At 36.0% G+C, this 9,535-nt stretch overlaps 2 long non-coding RNA genes across 2 annotated transcripts; one reads left to right on the top strand and one right to left on the bottom strand.

Annotated features, from left to right (window-relative positions):
• Positions 1-2,879: 2,879 nt before the first annotated feature.
• Positions 2,880-9,008, bottom strand: LOC113056612 (uncharacterized). Its single transcript, XR_003277731.1, has 3 exons — positions 8,968-9,008; positions 4,802-4,834; positions 2,880-3,345 (listed from the first exon to the last, which is right to left on the bottom strand). It is a non-coding gene; the product is annotated as an uncharacterized LOC113056612 (long non-coding RNA).
• Positions 5,417-6,516, top strand: LOC113056611 (uncharacterized). Its single transcript, XR_003277730.1, has 3 exons — positions 5,417-5,629; positions 5,725-5,811; positions 6,432-6,516. It is a non-coding gene; the product is annotated as an uncharacterized LOC113056611 (long non-coding RNA).
• Positions 9,009-9,535: the final 527 nt, after the last annotated feature.

The following is a 9,535-nucleotide window of genomic DNA, read 5'->3' as shown; positions in this document are numbered from 1 at the left end:
GTCGCGAACATGCTCCGAAGTGCCGATCTGAATCAACCGAGCCGCGAACAGGCTCCGAAGTGCCGATCTGAATCAACCTAGTCGCGAACATGCTCCGAAGTGCCGATCTAAATCAACCGAGTCGCGAACAGGCTCCGAAGTGCCGATCTAAATCAACCGAGTCGCGAACAGGCTCCGAAGTGCTGATCTGAATCAACAGACTTCGACCAAAGAATGTAAAAAATAACTCTATTTCTCTAATAACTCTACAGCTCTATGAAAGACTCAGATCACGTATCAAAAAATAAATCGCTATAGTAAAAGAGAAATAATAAGAGGAGTGAAGTTTCTTACCGTTCTGCTGTGTTTGGTCCTCACGCGCGTCTGACGCTCCGCCCCTCACACAAGCGTTTACAGCGCTAAATTAATCATCTTTGCTAATTATTATACATTTACTTCATTTTCAGCTTCAGGTACTTTATTTATTATTGTTCAATCAACTGTTTGAAACAAAAAAAAAGGTTGTATTTCAGTAATAATTCAAAATTATCAAAATAAAATATAGCAAATAATGGTTTATATTTTAATATCCTTTAAAATATAATTTATTTCTGTGATGTGCAGCTGTATTTTCAGCATCGTTCCTCCAGTCTTCAGTGTCACATGATCTTTAGAAATCATGAAAAGGTGATGATTTATTATTAGAACTATTAATAGTTGTGCTACCAAATATTATTTTGGAATCTGCGATACTTTTTTTCAGGATTCTTCGATGTATAATTTTTTTTTTTAAAGAACAGGGTTTATTCAAAATATAAATCTCTTCTAACAATATTAATCTTTGATATCACTTCTTATCAATTTGACACATCCTGAATAAAAGATTCTAAAATCTAATAAAGAATACAATTTCTTATGAAAAAAGAAAGGATAAAAATGTACTGACCCCAAACTATTGAACTGTAGTGAATATTGTTAGAAAATATTTATATTTTAAATAAATGCTCTTCTTTTTAACTTTTTATTCATCAAAGAATCCTGAAAAAAAGTATCACAGACTCCCAAATAATATTTATCAGCAAAACTGTTGATAACTGTAATAATAAATCATCATATTATTCTGATTTCTGAAGATCACGTGACACTGAAGACTGGAGGAATGATGTTGAAAATACAGCTGCACATCACATGAATAAATTACACCATGTATATTAAAATAGAAAAATGTTAATAATATTTCACAATATTACATGTTTTCCAGTATTTTTGATCAAATAAATGCTGTCTTGATGAGTAAAATAAATTCCTGTAAAAAAAAACATTAGAAATAATTCTGATCCCAAACTCTGACCGGTAGTGTGTGTATGTGTGTTATATATATTGTGACGAGTCAGCTGCCTCCTCCCTGATTGTCACCGGCACCCCGTCCTAAATCGCCGCCCTTCACCAGGCTCCCGACTGGAGTGGGTGTGTGAGAGGAGGGGCGCTGGACGAGTCAGGGCTGGCGGCGTGTGATGGGGCACACCTGAAGGAAGTGGAGCCTCATTACCGCCGCTGTTTAAAAGCCCAACGCGCCTCTCCTCAGGAGACCGGTCTCTTCCCCGTGCATGCACACTGGTGTCCTCGTGGGTCCAGGAAGGGTGCGTTGAGGGACTCCCGCGCCACCAAGACGTGAGCTGCCGGACCCGCGATCCGGATGGGAACCGCACCCGTATACACGGCCGAGGGGCCAGGATGCCGGGCCGTCCATCCCCTACCAGCGCCGCGGCCAACGAGAGAGACGCGGCCGCTAGGAGAAGCCGCCGCCCCTCGCGCCCCGGACCAAGGAGGGGAGCGCGTGCGGCCGCCGGACTCCGCCCCTTGCCTGGACCCTTCCTTGATGAACACTGCCCGACCTACACAAATCCCGCAGCACAACGAGGACACCAGATTCCCTGTTATTTTGGACACTTCCCCCTTTTGGCCACTTTTATTCCCTTTGTGTTATGATTTCTGTTAATAAAAGCCTCTCCGAGGCCTGACGCCACGCCCACTGTATCTGTCTTGTGCTCCTCCCGTGACTATATATATATATATATATATATATATATATATATATATATATATATATATATATATATATATATCTATCACACACACATAAGCCCACTAACACACTAGGCAAGTTTACGTAGCACATTTCATACACAATGGTAATTCAAAGTGCTTTACATAAAAGAAAGTAAAATAATCATAAAGAAAAATTATAACAAATATAAAACAAGCAATTTTAAAACTTTTATAATGATTAAAAATTTTACTTAATTAAAATGAATTTAAGAACGGTTACAAAATTATTTTATATAAAAAAAAAACAGTGAAAATATAGTGCAACCATTTCGGACATTGCACAGTGCTCATTCAATAAATGCACAGCTAAACAGATGAGTTTTAAGTCTAGATTTAAATGTGACTAGTGTTTTAGCACATCAGATCTCTTTTGGAAGCTGATTCCAACTGTGAGCGGAATAGACACTAAAAGCAGATTCCCCTTGTTTTGTGTGAACCCTTGGTATTTCTAACTGCATTACTTGATGATGTGCTAATCGCCTTCCTGATATTGATGATCTTCTCAGAAAAGAAGGATGCAAACTCATTGCATTTGCTGTCTGAGAGCATTTCACTTGGAATCTGTCTTCAGTCTATGTCTCGTAACTTTGAACGCTACTCTGGTTTCAGTTGTGTTTTCATTTATTTTGGTGATGTATAAATGAAGTCTTCCCATCTGCCTGCACTTGAGTCTTCGCCTCTTGCGATCTGTGACACTATGTCCTTAATAACAATGGATGAAAAGTTTAGAGCCCTACTGATGATTAAGTCTAGAGTGTGTCGACCTTTGTGTGTCCTCCAGTCTTCTAAATGACTACATACGTCTAATAGACAGGCAATATGGGTCTAGGCTAAAACAAGGCTGATTTTGGGCTGTCAGTGAAAATCTAATAGACGTCTAACCATAGCCCAAGAATAGACTAGTCATCAATTACACTACATATACATGTAATAGACAACAAAATGAGGCATAAGGATTCTTTTCACTCAAATATAACATGTTCTCATAAATTAAAATCCATCCAAACTAATTGAATATAAAGGGATTTATTTTGAACAATTATATAGACAACAACAACTTGGACAACATTCAAACATAAAAATTAACAAATAAAACATTGGAAAAATATGTAAAACAATTAATTTTTAAGAATTAACTGTTTACTTTAGATCCATAACCCCCACCCCCTGCCGTCCCTGGTGCTTGTTTGAAATGATTAGAAATAGCATTTTTTATTTCACATTCCATAGCTGATGGAAAGCTGGTCATCACTGCGTCTGCCAAATGAGAAAAAGGAAAGAATTATTGCTCAAGAAAAACATTGTTGACAATCCTTTTTAACTAATTAGTCAATCACTTTTGCTAGGATGATTTAATAGATAGAGTTAACAGAATATAGATTGAGACTATATAATTTATATCAATATAGACAATTTATATCAATATTATAATTAATATCAATAATTGAACATTTTTGCTCGCGTAATGGTGATGCAATACGGCGTGTAACGATACACGTATTGAACAATTCTGTACAAGGCATATATATATATATATATATATATATATAGGCTATATAGACACACACATACATATACATATATATATGAAATTTTCTTCTCGAATGTTCATTTTTATCAAGCTCATATATGCAAGTTCTGTAATTTCAATTAAATGGCAATGAAAATGACCTATTAATTTTCAGCGAGAGGATTAACTCGATCTCTCAAGCGACGCCATTCTCTTAGATATTTGGGATCCATAACTTCTGAATATGGAAATAAAATTAACATTATAATTGATTATGTAACACTGTTATCCCAAGACATGTCTGACTACTACCATAATGTGTTTTGAAACTGAAATACACTATTTTTTTTAATTATCATTCTAATGAAGGTGAAAACAGATTTTATTTTCATTTCTACTTTAGTTCTTCCCTCAAGTTGAAAGGGATAGTTCACTTTGAAATTAAATTTTGGTATGTTTTAGCTTACCTTAAGGACGTCCAAGATGTAGGTGTCTTTTTTTCCGCAGTAGTTTCAATTTTTTAGGTCAAACTATTCTTGTCTGTCAGTCATATAATGCAGGTCTATGGTCACCACCTAAAAAGGCCATGCACAGAGAAGTCGAAATTAAACAATTCCCCATCGTAAGTACACATTGATGGACTAAGACATGAAACGAGCAGTCTGTGTGAGAAAATGAACAGTATTTATATCATTTTTACCTCTTGTACACAGCCACGTCCAAGTGATATGAGGGCACGCGTGCTTCCAGGTGTGTGATGCGTCCGCGTTCTGGCTTAATTTGCGCAAGCGCCGCACTTAGACTAAGCCAGCCCAGAATGCGCACAGACCGAAGCACGCGCGCCCTCAGATCACTTCGACGTTGCTGTGTTATAAGAGGTAAAACGATATAAATACTGTTCGTTTTCTGACACAAACCGCTTGTTTCGTGTCTTAGGCTATCAGTGTGTATGGTGGGGAATTGTTTAATTTGGACTTCTCTGTGCATGCTCTTTCAGGTGGTGACCATATAGACCTGCATTATATGAACAGTTTGACCTAAAAATATAAAAATTGAAACTACTTCGGAAACAAAGACACAAAGTGAACCATCATTATAAATCATTCTTTATCACTTACTCATATAACTCTAATAAACATTAAAAAATACTTATAGGCGTAGTTCACTTAAAAAAAAACAACAACAACGTAATCATTTACTCACTTTCACTTGGTTCCAAACCTGTATGGCTTTCTTCTGTTGAACACACACAAAAAAATATATTTTGATGAATGTTGGTAACAAGACATTTAATGGTAGTCACTGACAAGTGTTCTGTATATTCAACTGCTGTACTTTGTTGACTGATTGCAGGATAATTTGCAATAAACCGTGTCTTTAAATCAAATAAAGTGGATTACATCACTCTAGGGGCAGGTTGCATATATAGTCATTATCTTAAGACTGTGTCTAAGAAATAGTCTGACTAACTAAAGTCACTGAAGAAAGACCATTGCATAAAATAAGCTCACACCTATCTTTATTAAGACAGTCTAAATCGCAGTGATTTGTGGGAAAAATAAGACGCTAAACAACTTAAACAAAATGGCCGACAGTTCGCGCTCGTCACAGTTTTCCTTTGCGGAAAATATTTGTATATTAGAGGAATACAATGCTGCTAAATCGACTCTAATGAATAAATTTAACGATTACAACGGCAATAGCAAAAAACACAAAGTTTGGACAACAATTACGGAAAGAGTTAACAGTGTCAACCCATCTGTCAACCGATCCGTCAAAGATGTTCAAAAACGGTTTTAAAATATGGTTCAAGAGGCAAAAAAGGAAATTTTTAAGCGAAAAAACCCAGCAACGGGGGGAGGACCATCTTCTAAACTGAAAAGGACAACGGAAATGATCATCGAAATATACGGAGACGAATCTCCGATGTTTTTGGGAGGGAGAGCGGAGTATCCGGGCGGACGTTACCCACAGCGGTGAAAGATACACATTCTCATACCGCTGTCACATCAACCCCGTTTGGACAGTCTCGTGAGTAATAATGTTTCGATGGTTATTGTTTTTGCTTCATTTTAAACACTGTAGGTTACTGCTCTGTTTTAGATTGAGTAACACTTATCTTATAGTTGACTGCGAGGTGACACTGACATTGGTCTCTCAAAATGACGAAGCTCCTGTTACAAGCCAGGATGACCAAACAACACAAAGTGAAGGTAAGCTATGCTTTCAATCTTTCAGCCCTCTACTATTCCTCACAACAATGTTTTTAGTTTAAAACAGATTAACAGTGTTTAAGTAAGCAATAACGCACAAGCGGCTGTGCTGTAGCCTATTTATTTAGTCACGGCTGAAGGCACGACGCTAAGCGGACTTATTCAAGATGCAGCACTAGCATCGAGTAGGCTACTTTATTGCTTAAAACGGTTACGATAAAATACAAATATTATAAAATACAATAAGTGGACACAGGTTAGGGGAAATCACGTGCTGTGCAATCACTAGGCTAGTTGCTGCAGGACAGTGTTTTCAGATTATATATAATCAGACTACTTTTGTCAATAAAGACCATTTAACCTGTTCAATGTTTCACAAATTTTGTGTGTTCACATAGCCTGTGACACACAAAAAAAAAACAGAAGTCTATGCAGTGTCCCAGTTTACATAGCTAAGTAATTGTTTTGTGTGTTTTTGTCTAAAATGAATGAACTACAAAAGGGTGAAGTAGCATGTAGTGCATTTTATCAGAAAAAAAGTACAACAAAAAATACAGTGCCTGTTACTTTTCAAATTTTGCTAATGTTGTTCTTGTTCTTTTTTACATTTATTTTTAAAGATGACGATTTGGACAGCACCCAAATGGCACCTGTGGGAAGTGGCTCAGACACCGAGAGACAGAAAGATGCTCCAAGCAAGATAACCATGAACAATATACTTGAAAAACAATATCAAATATTAACACTGGAAGAGACTAAACTAAAATTAGAAATACAAAAACTAGAATTAGAGAAAACTAAGCTAAAGTTGGAGCTACAAAAACTTGGACATGAACTATAGATCTCATCGAACATTGTCCAATAACTAATCAAACAATTGTCTATTTAATAAGTACTGGTGTTTAATTTTGAATTTACATATGTAATGTTTACATACAGAATCTTTAGAGATATTTAAGAGATTTGAAGAATTTTAGTTTAAGTTAATGTGTAGTGATTTGAAGATTATATCATATTTCAGCTGATTGTACTGATACTATGCATCAAATATTTTGTAAGTATTGTCTCAATTAATAAATTATAATATGTCCACTTAATTTAAAAGTATAAATTCTTTCATTGTTCTCAGTCAAACTGAGAAAATGTTTTCTACAATCATCTGTCGAATGTAACGCCCAGATCCATCTTCCCCTCCTGCCTCAGTAATCTCCAAAGTGGGTTCTTCACAAATTTGGTCATGCTCCAGTCTGGGAGTGCAAGATCTCTATTAAATGGAAAATGATATTTTACTCATTTAATTTAAAATCATTGGGGAATATGTAGCTAGGAGTTTTAATTACAGTTAAAAACATATTTATTACCTTGCCATGTTGTGCAAAACAACGCGTGCACAGATAATGTTGCAGACTTTTTCTGGTTTCATTTTGAGCTCTGCATGCAGACAATGAAATCTTCGTTTCAAGACTCCAAAACACCTTTCAATAACATTTCTTGTTTTGGTATGGGCTGTGTTGTACCGAGCTTGAGGCACACTGACTGGATTTAAGAAATGTGTGAGTAGCCAGGGTTTTAGTGGATAACCAGAGTCACCCAAGAGCACACCATGCAATTCTCCTCACTCAAATGCATCATGAATTTGGGAATTCACTAAAATTCTAGAGTCATGGGTTGATCCTGGCCAACGAGCAACACAGTTGAGCACTCTTAGTTTAGCATCACAAATAGCCTGCACATTAATACTGTGATAGCCTTTCCTATTAACGAACAATGGCTCATGAGTTGAAGGTGCTTGAATCCTAATGTGTGTTCCATCAATGGCTCCAACTACATTTGGAAATCCTGCAATGTTGAAAAAATCTGCCTTCACCTTGTTCAAGGTAGAGACATCAGTCGGATAAAGTGGAAGTCTTCCTGACAGTGCACAGGCAACCCGATGAATAATTCTCGATGCTGTAGACTTGTGTACCCCAATTAAGTCTGCAGCTGTGTTTATAAAACATCCTGTGGCAAAGAAGCGTAGAGCTAGACATACTTGTAGAAGTGGAGAGATGCTAAAATTTCTTGAAGTTTCAGGCCTCAAATGCTCCTCCAAGTCAATTGCTAGTTCTTGTATTGCATGTCTAGGAAACCTTAGCTTCTCCAGCAGTTCCTTTTCAGAAAGGACTTCTAATGGGTTTGAACGATCTTTGAAAACTCTCTCTTCTTATTGCCCTTTCATAAAAGCAAATATTAAAATGTGCCATACCGCAAGACAAAGTCGGGCCACATTTGTGAATCTAGAGCACTTGACAGTTTATTCGTTTCCATGGCAACATAGATTGTAAAGGAAAGTTAGTCAAGGGGGAACCAGTCTTACTTTTTTGTCTTAAATTAGACCAGTCTAAAATATTATGCAACTGACTTAAAAAGTAAATACCAGTCTTAAAGAAAAAAATTAGACGACTAACTTGCAAGACTAGTCTTAAATAGATTTATGCAACCGGCCCCAGTTCTGAGGTTTTTACGCTGGCTATCTGTCTGTCAAAAAATTCATATCCAAAAACTACAGTTGGTTATTAAATTAACATTTTAAGGCCAAAGTAAATTTCTAATCTTGTGATGCACTATGAACCATCCAGAGCAGACCTCTCAGGACATCTGGGACAGTACCCAGCTACTTTTATATCTCCAAAGTCAAAACAAAACATGGAGAAGCAGCATTCAAATTTATATCTGAAACAAATTCACTGAAAACTGAATGTATGCTGCATATTTTAATTATTTACAAACAAGTTTAAAGACTTTATGTTTGCCACTACCTTTTATTAAATGGAGAGGATTTTTTTTTTTTTAATTCTTTTCATGTTGCACTATGCTGCTGTTAAATTTTATGTAAAGTACTTACAACATTTGCTTTAAATCAACTGTAATTTAAATACAAATATATACTGGTATCTTTATGATATAAAAAAAACTAGTAATGATAAGTTTCATAGTTTCATGCTTACCACATTCATTGAATTTAGATACATTTGCAATAACACGTGCAGGTAACGTTAACTTTTTGGAGAAAAGTAGTACTCTGCAATGTTAATGTTAAAATGTCACGGTTTCTACACATTATAACAGCTAACTAATTTAAACAATAAACATATCAAAAATAGCACGCATACTTACAAGATCGAAGTAGAAATGTGAAGGTTTTCACTCAGACTGCCCAGCTAACACAGTTACGTCGTGACGACGTAACTGGACCAGACCATATTCGTTGCAGCGACGTCCCAAATAACGTTCCAGCGACGTTAACTTTGTGATTCCCATATCCGTCGTGGCGACGTTATAGTGGAACGTCTAAACTGTCACATTATGAGAACGTTACTATACTGTAAACTTACTGTAATCTAATTATAGGGGATTCATAGTTAATACATTAATTACATACATGCAATGCAAACAAATACAAAAACATTCTAATATAAAATAGACAAAAACACACTGCATTCATTCACAAATCAATATTTATTCAGCACTACTTTCTAAAAATACGAAGCCAAAACATTTTGAAAATCGCACCTGTTCTTTAAACATGCAAAATGTTACTAAGTTATGAGCACAGAAAACTAAACACATCAATTCATAGATTACACAATATGAACAACAGAAAAATTTTGTCTTAAAGATGGGGAGATGGTTAATGACGTTATCAGTGAAAATTATAAATAATTATCAGTAAACTTATTGATAC

This window comes from Carassius auratus, chromosome 38 (genome assembly GCF_003368295.1).
Source record: "Carassius auratus strain Wakin chromosome 38, ASM336829v1, whole genome shotgun sequence".
Taxonomy (NCBI): Eukaryota; Metazoa; Chordata; class Actinopteri; order Cypriniformes; family Cyprinidae; genus Carassius; species Carassius auratus.
Note: the sequence above shows the minus strand (reverse complement) of the source record. Positions and strands in the feature narration are given on the sequence as shown.